We start from the raw sequence: 11,616 nt of genomic DNA, 5'->3' as shown, positions 1-11,616 counted from the left end.
CTGCAGGAGCAAAAGTAGTTTACTTTCTCTCATTCGTTTATTTACAAGTCTTTCCTTCCACTCGTGCTGCATAAACAATCGAGTCACCCACTTTCCAGATAATTTTATTCTAAAGTTCAAGCTGCGGGTCAGAGCCCACAAGAGGAGACAGTCCTGCCAGCGAGTCTCCGCATGATGAAAACGGAAGATGATTTTCGACAGAGCGGCTTCCCAGGGCGAGCGACAACATTTTGCATCTGTTCAGCCTGTTTTCCCTGCTGTCTCTGCTTTTTATGTAAATCTTCTACCATTTTTCTCTTATACCAATATTTTCTAGTCATTCCATGGTGATTTAGTGAAAGCAGCATGGCTCTTATTCTTAAATTACCGCTTATTTGTTGCTTGTGATGGTTGGATTTTGGGAGTAGAAGCTGTCATTTGTGAGAGCATCATCTGAGAACAGTCAGCGGTAACCTGGCGCATCGTTAATCAGCTGTGTGATTGCACAGACTTGTGGATAATCCATGCGTATCCTTTGTTGTACTCACATTCATATTGTGATGGAGATGTGCGATAGTGGGATAAAAAATAACTAAATTCGAGACACTTTTATGGTTAATCGAAGAAGCATAACCAAGATCAAGTTTAATTCAATTTTACTTATAAAGCACTTCTTGACAACAACAGCCACCTTAAGGTGCTTTATATTTAAAGGCTATTTAATAGAAAAAAATATTGTGCTCATAGATATACAAATAGATATGTTCTCATAAATGCAGAATAAATTAAATAAAAATACACAGGAGATGGTGCCGGTTAGTGGAAGCCACCATGTTGTCCTGCCATCTTGATGGACATCACCATAACCCCTAACAGCATTTTATGAATGTGGCTAGAAAGTGGCCATATATGTAGTACGACTTGTTAGATCCACTTCATAAAGTTTTACAGACCCCTCCAGAGTAAATAGACACGGACACCCACTACTGACAGCTGAGGTGAATGTGGGACTGACAGCAAACCCTGACTACAGATGAGTGATGGCCAGAGCTGTTGGCCTCTGTAACTGGAGAACAGATTTCAGCATCGTGGCTCAAGAGTTGGGAGTTCGCCTTGTAATCGGAAGGTTACCGGTTCGAGCCCCGGCTCGGACAGTCTCGGTCGTTGTGTCCTTGGGCAAGACACTTCACCCGTTGCCTACTGGTGGTGGTCAGAGGGCCCGGTGGCGCCAGTGTCCGGCAGCCTCGCCTCTGTCAGTGCGCCCCAGGGTGGCTGTGGCTACAACGTAGCTTGCCATCACCAGTGTGTGAATGGATGAATGACTGGATATGTAAAGCGCTTTGGGGTCCTTAGGGACCAGAAAAATATAAATACAGGCCATTTTAAATGCAATCTGCAATTTACTGACTGATTTATCTAGTGGTGAGATTTAACACACTGTACCTTTAAAGTTGAAGACTACAATATTTCAGCGATCAAACAATCCCCTGTGTGTGAGCGCCTGGCAATGGTGGAGAGGAAGAACTCTCTTTTAACACAAAAAGACCTCTGGCAGACCCACGGTCAGGGTGGAAACAGTCATGTGACTTATGTGATTGAATTTTTGCTTTAATTCTGATTTAGTTAGTCTGCCAGCTCACTGCAGCAGATCTCTAGTCTATATTATGTTATAATATTAACTAATATATGATAATGTTCTGTATACTATATAATAATAAATCCACTGCTTAGAGTTCAAGAGCAGAACAAGAACTATGATTGGCAGCTGCATTACAACATGATGGAGTCAGAATCTGTCTGACCGTGAGAGGACAGACTCTCTGGAGAGATAGCTGAATGATAACTGCCACAAAAGCACCCAGGTCAGCCTGTCAGCTAGCTCGTTAGTAGAGACTGACCTTTCAAAGTAAAAGCAAGGGGACTGTTGCCTGTTAAATGACAAAAATGCCATAATTATACAAAAATGTTCCACGGTGGGTATTATTATTCTTAGGTGACCTGGCTAACTAAAGTCTACATATGGGGAGCATTGGTTACTTCTTTAAAAGAAAACTCCTCCTGCCTTTAGGTGTTAAATAAACCAGTTAGTTTCTCATCACTGGACAGGATTTTAGTACACAGCAGCAGGAATCAGTATTTTAGCACAAATTTAACTGCACAACACAATATTTTTGGTCGAGACAAACAGAGACTGGTGCAAAAACAGTTGCAAAAAACGTCTTAGTTTTTTGCAACTGTAAGATACTGTACTGTGGTGTTATGTACGTTTGAAAGTAAAACTCTTCTGAGCTGGGATTTGTTGATGAGGTACTTTGTTACATTTATCCTAAAACGACAAAGTCTGATTTAAGAGCATGCGGGCTTTCAGTGGGATCGTTGACCAGATGTATAGATGACATTTACATGCCTAAACAAATGGATGCTGTAAGGGTCACACTGATTGTTGCTACTTATGTAACCGTGTTTAGTATGCATGCAGCATAAAACACCTTCATTTGGACATGCAGTGTTTTATGCCTGTTTGGCTAATGAGGCACCTCTACCCTGCAGGACACAGGCAGAGTGTGAGCGTACAGTACAAAGTTTCTTCAGATTTAAGTAGTGTCGCTTGTGTGTGACAAATATCCTGGCACACACACACACACACACACACACACACACACACACACACACACACACACACACACCAGCCTGCGACAGACATTAACCCGAGAGATGATTGTGGAAGGTAGCCAATATTCCCATCAGAGGATTAAGTGGGCTGCTTACAGCGGACAGTTTGGTGATCCGGCCTGTTAATGATGGGGACTTCTAGACCTGGATGGTATCAGAGGGAGGTATAAAGAGAAAGCAATAAAAAAAAGCGTTGGCAGAGGAAATAAACTGTTTAGCGGCTTAAACAGGCAACAGAAAAACAAGTCAAGTGTTTTTAAAAAACTTTCTGACATAGTGTATTATTTGATGAAAGAAAATCAAAGCATTTTCTACATTTATTAACATTTCTGTTTTATGAGACATGATCAAATACTTGAGCGAATGCTCCCATGAATTGAGCTGTTATTCCCTTCAAGGTTGTCAGCTCTTGCAGTCATACAGTGCTCACAGCGTTCCTGCTATGCTTGAATGTCCAGAATCATCACCAGCGATGAGCGTTGGATTTCAAACCAAACAGCAGTTTCCCACGGAGTAGCCTGCAGTCTCCAAACATGAAGTAGACACATCAGGCTCAGAGTGTGACCCAGAGCATGCTTGTAATTTTCTTTTGACATTAACATGCTTGCATCATAAATTTGTTCCCTGAGGGTCAAACACTTCTAACATCCTGAAGCATCTGAGAGGGAAAATTGGTGAAAATGAGCTGAACTCTGTGCCTTTTCTTTGGTGTGTTGGCACAGTGGGAGGGATCGAGTAGAATCACAAATGCAAACCTTAAATTGTTCAGAACAGGAGTTTCAGGCAGAGATCAAAATGTTGAAGAGACCACTGAGGGGTTTCATCACTGCACAAAAAAGACAACTTTGAAGGGACAGAGGCCACATTTAAATCAGGGAGTATGTTTCCTTCGTACGACGTGTTTGAAAATGTACTAATTCCTATTTATGAACTGATAAACTGTGTTAGATACTCAAGCTGACTCATTACAGTTACAGCAGCACTTCCCCACCGCTCTTAGCCAAGAAATGCACTTGTAAATTAGCCCTGGTTAAATTACAACTTTCATTTTTACATGTTAGGTTTTGTATGTAACAAATGTGGCTAGTGAATATTAAAGGGAACACTTATCGAATCCTTGAATGCTCACATAACCAAGCTCTAAATAATGAGGTCAGTGTATGGTAAGTAATCCCTGTGAGTCAAAAGGACGGATGTCAGACTCATCTAAACAATCGCTGTCAGACAGTTTTTTTCTACTCTTGGATCTGTAGGATGTCACAGGGACAGGATACCAAGGGGCCCTTGCATATCCACTGATCAGTCATAAATCATGACCACTATTGGAGTGAAAAACGCTGATTATGTCTTCATCATGGCACCTGTTAGTGGGTGGGATATATTAGGGAGTAGGTGAACATTTTGTCCTCGAAGTTGATGAGTTAAAAGTAGGAAAAATGGGCAAGTGTAAGGATCTGAGCAGCAAAACTGTGATGGCTCTTGTGGGAAAAATGTTTCCAGTCTGCAGTGAGTATCTAACAAAAGTGGCTGTAGGAAGGAACAGTGGTGAACCAGCGACAGGGTCATAGACGGCCAGGGCTCAGTGATGGTTGGCCCGTGTGGTCCGATCCAACAGATCAACTACTGTAGCACAGATTGCTGAAGAACTGTGGTTCTGATAAACAGGTGTCAGAATACACAGCGCATCACAGTTTATTGTGTATGCGGCTGCATAGCTGCAGGCCAGTCAGGCTGCCCATGCTGACCCCTGTCAGCAGTTCCAAAAGAATAACCAATGGGAACGTGAGCATCAGAACTAGACCACGGTGCAGTGAAAGAAGTTGTCCTGCTCTGATCAATCATGTTTTCTTTTACATCATGTGGATGGCCAGGTGTGTATGTGTTACTTACCTTATATCAAGCCATAATGTTGTGCCTGATCGGCGTATGCAACTACTTCCTGTCATTCTCCATTTCACATCACACCTCAGCATGGGTTTCAGTGTGCAGTGCCTTCTATGTGAAATTGCCCCAAGACTCTCAAATCAAGCTCACATATCTATTTGTGAGCACAGAAGCTGTTTGAGCTTTCTGTTTATCCCACACATTAAAGTTTTGCTTACTAGGAGATTAGCTGAGGAGCAGTTTAAGATAAATATGGATAATTTGGGAATGTTATTCATGTAAAGCAACTGTAGTAGAGCTCTAGTATAAAAAACTGGAGCTGGCAAGGTGAATAATGATCCCCCTTTAAAGGTCATGCTTGGAGGTTTTGCCTTTAACCTTTGAACAAAGCAAGGCCTGCTTTTTCCCTGCTTCCAGCTACTCTGCTAGGATGTTTTCACTATTACGTGACCACTATTAGCTTGATGAACGATTATACCTGTTTAGACAATGTGTTTTTAGTAGTTTTAATTTAAAAAAGGCTATTACTATGGACACATTTAGGGATTTAAAATACTTATACGATGGTGGCGATCAGGCAATCGTGGCTCAAGAGTTGGGAGTTTGCCTTGTAATCGGAAGGTTGCCGGTTTGAGCCCTGGCTTGGACAGTCTCGGTCGTTGTGTCCTTGGGCAAGACACTTCACCGGTTGCCGACTGGTGGTGGTCAGAGGGACCGGTGGCGCCAGTGTCCGGCAGCCTCGCCTCTATCAGTGCGCCCCAGGGTGGCTGTGGCTACAATGTAGCTTGCCATCCCCAGTGTGTGTGAATGGGTGGATGACTGGATGTGTAAAGCGCTTTGGGGTCCTTAGGGACTAGTAAGGCGCTATACAAATACAGGTCATTTGCCATTTATACCAAAGCTTTTAGAGAGCTGTACAGGTTCAGGCAAAGCTAATTTAACTAGCTTGCAGCTGAAGCTTCATATTTAGCTTATAGGTTGATCAGTCTTTATTTAATTTAACCCAGCAAAACAGGGAGTAAGTTGAAACATTCATGATAAGATGAGTGACAAAGAGAAAAAAAATGATTTTTGTGGCTGGTCAGTATAGTAGGTGTCTGTATGTTTATTAGCGCAGCTCACAGTGGAATAAATAGAGTCCCTTAAAAATAGATTGTAGCTCAAACAAACAGGTTCGTGTGCATGATTGTGTTTTTTGTATGAAAAGCAGCTGCCTTGTTGTATAATTGCATTTTATTGTTTACATGATTCAGCTCATTAGGCTCACTGACCTGTTGCAACTGAGGTGGTGCTGGTGCCATCATGATAATACAAATGGACGGGAACAGAGGAGTTCTGGGAAACATTTTAGCACATAGTTGTTTTATGTCCCATTGATGCATTGAAAATCCATTATAGGGTCTCTGGGGATAAAACCAATGCTTTGTTTCCAACCACAGCAATGGAAACAGTAACAGTAACAGCATTGGATTTAGAAAAACAAGCACAGGCAAATTTAGGAATCATGACTCATTCCCAGCAAATTGTTTGCTTGGATTAGGCAGAATCATTTCTCAATATTTTTAATCTTTGGACAACATACAGATAACAACACGGTATCTATAAATTGTCTCTGAGAATGATTTTTCTAATGTGAGTAAATACTCAAACTAGTCTGTTTTTAACGAGGTTTGTGAAGAACAGTTCACATTATTTAATTGAAACATTAAAAAAAATGCAATTAGGTTTTAAATAAACTCTAATAAAAGGCAAAACAAATGTAGATCTATAAATAAAAACATCAAACACATGGCAAATGGTGACAAAAGGAATAAAACTCAGTGATGCATGCTATTTGTTATTAGAGCATGCTATTAAAGGTCCTGCTTCAGTTTCACTTGGAATAAGAAGCTCACTTGGCACAGAGGCAATTTTAGAAAAAAAAACTTAATTTTGACTCTTCAGAGTTTTTAGAAGTGTTTCTCTTACAAGCTCAATAGGCCTTGCCATGCAGTGCCAAGCAAACAAACTCAGTAGGTCAAAGCAGACCAGAAAGAAGTTTGTTAGATGAGATGTATTTACAGCCAGTACAGTGGTCCCCCGTTTATCGCGGGAGTTAGGTTTTAAAAATAACCTGCGATATGTGAAATCCGTGAAGTAGCCAACTTTATTTTTTACAATTATTATAGATGTTTTAAGGCTGTAAAACCCCTCACTACACGCTTTATACACTTTTCTCAGACAGTCATGAACACTTTCACACTTCTGTCTTGTTTAAACACCCTCAAAGTTCAAACCTTTGAAAATTAAGTCCAGTATTATAGAATGAAACCAAAGGCACCCGCGGTTGCCGTTCATCGACATTGTTGTGTTTGTTGGGGAGAAAACTTACAAACATACAGTACAGCACTTCAGAGTCACACTGGTAGCGATCGAAGATTTATGTAAATTTGACAAGCTGGATGCATTCTGTACTGTACAGGAGACACGGCAGGAGATTGATGACAATGGTCTACAGCCAATCAGGGCACAGAACACAATGCGCTGTAAAAAAACAAACAAAAAAAAAAAACAGGGAAAAAAATCTGCGAAACAGCGAGGCCGCGAATGGTGAACCGCGTCATAGCGAGGGACGACTGTAGTAGCTTTTAGGCCCCCAAACGATGACCTGTATATAAATGATGGATGTAGCAACTGTCTATGTTGTATCAAATAAGACTTGAAAGTGGCAAATGCGATAACAAACTCATTAGAATTTATTTTTATTGTACTCATAAATCAAATTAGAAATGGATCTATTAGCTCATGGGCTTCTATGCAGCCAGACCCCCCGACTCCTCAATGATGGGTAAAAAACTATTTGCACAGCATGCAGCAAAGTGTGTGTTTGCCTGCTTGTGAGGAAAACATCTGAAGCTGTCAGTACAAAATAACCATTACCTTCATGGTATGACTCCAGCTGACCCTTGCTGCATGGTGCCCTGCTTCCCTGTGACCACCTCTCTAAACCATTTTTATTCTTTAGACAGTGGCTGCTCTGGTTATTCTCTCTGCACACAATCTTTAGCATAGTGTACATATAGTAAGTAGCTGAACACAGCCATTTAGCCATGTTAGCATTTCCTGATTTCATTGCAGGAAAAGCACAAAGATATTAACACTTTACTCCAGATTTACAGAAACAACACTGAACATTATAACATTACATTCTTGTTCCTGGCTGTTTCTGTGTTGTGGACCTACATATTGGCATGGTAATCAGATAACTGTCAGACTGGCATGATTAAACAACATGCTGTTGTCAGTTTATTGCAGGCATATTGACGCTGGGAGCAATTAAAAAGGTGGTGGAAAGTTTAATTAAATAGTTCCACTAATGGCCTAAAGTATTGGTTCAGCATTAAGAGAGCCCAGCTCAGCAGAGACCTAGCTGTGTGACTGTTTGCTATGATTGCTTCCTCTTTCACATTTGCCTGAAGCACTGACTCAGACTGGAGGGAAGCAGGTCACTGTGTGATTGCTTTGTGAGGGTATTATTTCAAGTTTGCTAGAGGCACGGGGATACATAAGCTCATGGAAACTGATTGCTGTTTGATCCCTTTGCGCGATTGCTGCCACCAGACACACTGACTTTGATACAAGCTTTTCTCAAGGAGGCATGGCAAAAGTTGGCACGGGGGCTGAGCCGCTTTACGACTGAGAAAGCTTACATTCACACTGGGAATCTTGACTTGCACACACTGCACACACAAACTGCGGCGGCGTTTGTTTATAGCGTTTAAAGTGACAGATGTGTTGTTTAATGTGTAGCATGAGGGACGGCGGTGAACGGACGGCGCACTGTCCTGCATCCCGAGTCTTTGAGTTGCTTGATCACTGACATCTGTCTGTGGCGGGCAGACTGTCTTCCAGCCTGATTGTAATGTAGATGGCATAACTCGCCTCAGATGAATCGATCTCTGAAGAGACATATGACGGGAAAATCTCTTTGACACTCAACCCCAGAGCCATTCTGTATGCAGCGAGTAAAATTCTGGTTTCATCTGGGGTTTTTTTTTAACCCCCACATGGGGTCTGTACCTCTCACTTTCTTTATTTTGCTTATTATGACTCACTCCTCCTCATTACTGGCCTCTCTGCCTCTCAGCAGCCTCTAGGGGCTACTAGGACCCCATATATCTAATCTTAAGGGTCAGGGAGAAAGTACTATAAGCAGTTGCTTATTGATTGTGCTTCTGCCTTTGTGAATTATTTCCTCTTCTCACTTGCCTCTGATGGTTTGATTAATCTTTTCTTGATTTTGTAGAGACTAAAGTAATCTGAAGGTCTGTATACGGATTCAGTTTTTCTTTAGTACAGAGATGTCAAGCTCATACGGTCACTCTGCTGGACCCTTCTGTCCTTTTCTGTCAGTGTAAAGAAGTTTAACTACACATTTAATCCTTGAGATATTTTAATGTAAAAAAAAGAAGTGCAGTTTAAACAATATGTTACTCAGTTTTTCCACGGAATGAAGAAATGCTCCTCTATTTAATGAAAGAAATCTGTTAACATGACTGTTGGGCTTAAAATGTCAGAAATCAGTGTGTAAAATGACAGACAAAATAAAGTTTGCCCAGACTAATTATAAAATCAATAAACATTTTTTACAGATCTATTGTAAAAAACACACAAGTAACCAGTCAATAGTGAAAAAACAGGAAATTTATAAATGAGTAAATATGCCCGGGCTTATGAAGACTTAATGATGTCAGATTAATCAGATTTTTTAAATTAGATATCTGTACTGTATTGTTTGCAGTGTGGGTGTTTTTAGTCATTTTTGCCTCTCTTGAAGTTTGTTCAAAATACTGCTGCTGGGCTTTCGACTGGGACTGAAATGAGGGATCACTTTAAGGAAAACCTCTGCTTCTTTGCAGTGGCATTTGCTGTTTGCTTTTGAAGGATTGCCCAGCATCAACCGACACCGGTCTTTTTCACAGCGTCCTCAGCTATCCCAGATGTCATGCCCTCATTCTCACAGCCACCAAAGTATACCTTTGGAGAAATCCTTTGTCAGATATCAGAAGTCTTTCCTGCTGTGTGTTACATGTGAGCAGTGGTTCTTAACCTTGCTGGAGGTACCGAACCCCACCAGTTTCATATGCGCTTTCACTGAACCCCTCTTTAGTGAAAAATAATAATAATATGATTTTTTTCAAATTCAAGACATAGATATGTTTTTTACTGGTGCACAAAATGAGCCGTGCATGTCACGGCAGAGGCTCTGCCGAAATCCGCGAGACCGACTCACCGAACCCCTAGGGTTCGATCGAACCCAGGTTAAGAACCACTGCATGTGAGTAAAGGACGACTGAAAATAAATCCTGGGTGGTTTCACATGTGCTTCGCGTTCCCCCTTTGCATTATCGTGGCTCAAGAGTTGGCAGTTCATCTTGTAATCGGAAGGTTGCCGTTTCGAGCCCCGGCTCCGACAGTCTTGGTCGTTGTGTCCTTGGGCAAGACACTTCACCCGTTGCCTACTGGTGGTGGTCAGAGGGGCCCGGTGGCGCCAGTGTCCGGCAGCCTCGCCTCTGTCAGTGCACTCCAGGGCAGCTGTGGCTACAATGTAGCTTGCCATCACCAGTGTGTGAATGACTGAATGTAGTGTAAAGCGCTTTGGGGTCCTTAGGGACTAAGTAAAGCGCTATACAAATACAGGCCATTTACCATTATAGCATGGAAATTTGAACAGAGTTAAAACATTTATGCCAGTATATAGCGGTAAGTTGAAGAGTGTCACTGTTTGGTTGAATATACTAACTGTGAATGTTGTTCTGTGTTAAAGAGGCATCTCATCACAACTCACGAGAAAAAAGCAAAAAGCAGCACGTTTGGATTTATCTCCCATCACAGCAGTTTCTAAAAATATCCACAGAGGATGTGAATCATAGATTGTGATTCTTGCTGTTTTATAACTTCATAACCACTTTAATGTTCGGGCTCATGTACACATGTTCAGTGAGACGAGTGCTAAAAGAGCAACATGCGCACCTGCTTTGTAAGAGGGAAGGATTTCAAGTTTATTTGCTTTTGACCTCTGACCTCTGAAATATAGTGAAATAGTCTGTCTAGCAGAAGTATGATGTACTGTAACAGTACGAAGAGAAAAAAAAACTAGCTTTATTCCTCAGATCACTTTACCAGAGATACCAAGACTGGGAAGCCATAACTGATCCTAACTGTGGACAGACACATTGGTCATTAGGCTGATTTATTATTTTAATTTCAGCTGCTCATCTCTTCTGTCTCTACTCATCTGACAGTCAAAAATAAAGTCCTGCAGTGTGTGGTATTCAAAGGATTTCAATAGGCTCTTCCTTTTGATCCAGAGATGTTCAGTTCTTATACTGAAGTTATCAATTATTAAGCAAGTTTTTATTTTTACTACCTGCAGCTTACTTTGCAGCCATTAGCAAAAGAAACAATGTGAAGAACTGTCGTAACATGAGCCTTTTTCTTACATTAGATACCGATAATAAGGAAAACCCAAAAAATCAGATGACCCCCCGACCGGAAGCACTTGGTGACAGTGGAAAGGAAAAGCTCCCATTCAACAGGAAGTAATTTCAGACAGAAGGGGCGACCAACTGGTTGGGGGTGAGATTTTCACACGAGTGATGGAGAGAGCAAATGCACGGGTGCTCTTAACACCCACATGGACTATTTTACTGCATGCAGCCAAAGCCTGTTTAATTTGATTTGATCAATAGGACTTGCATTACAAACAGAAACGAGGAGAGACCAAAAATCACGCACATCCATCAGTTTAGAAAGTTTCATGACAGCCAAACAGCCACCAGGGGTTCATTATTATCCCTCTTTTGTCATTCATGGTTAAAACGGCATCACCTGCTGTCACCCACTGATATAATCTGAAAGACCTGGAGGATCATCAGCTTACTCATCCTGAGCACTCAGAATGCAAACACTCTGATTGCAAATTCGAGCGAGGCTTGGAGGCTCTGAATGTCGATCGAGGGGAGATAAGCACAAGTACTCCACACACGATGAGGAGAACATCGTGTGTGGACAAAGTCAAACTTTTGCAGCAGCTCTCTT

The sequence above is a fragment of the Oreochromis aureus genome, linkage group 20 (assembly GCF_013358895.1).
Source record: "Oreochromis aureus strain Israel breed Guangdong linkage group 20, ZZ_aureus, whole genome shotgun sequence".
In the NCBI taxonomy this organism is placed as follows: domain Eukaryota; kingdom Metazoa; phylum Chordata; class Actinopteri; order Cichliformes; family Cichlidae; genus Oreochromis; species Oreochromis aureus.
Note: the sequence above shows the minus strand (reverse complement) of the source record.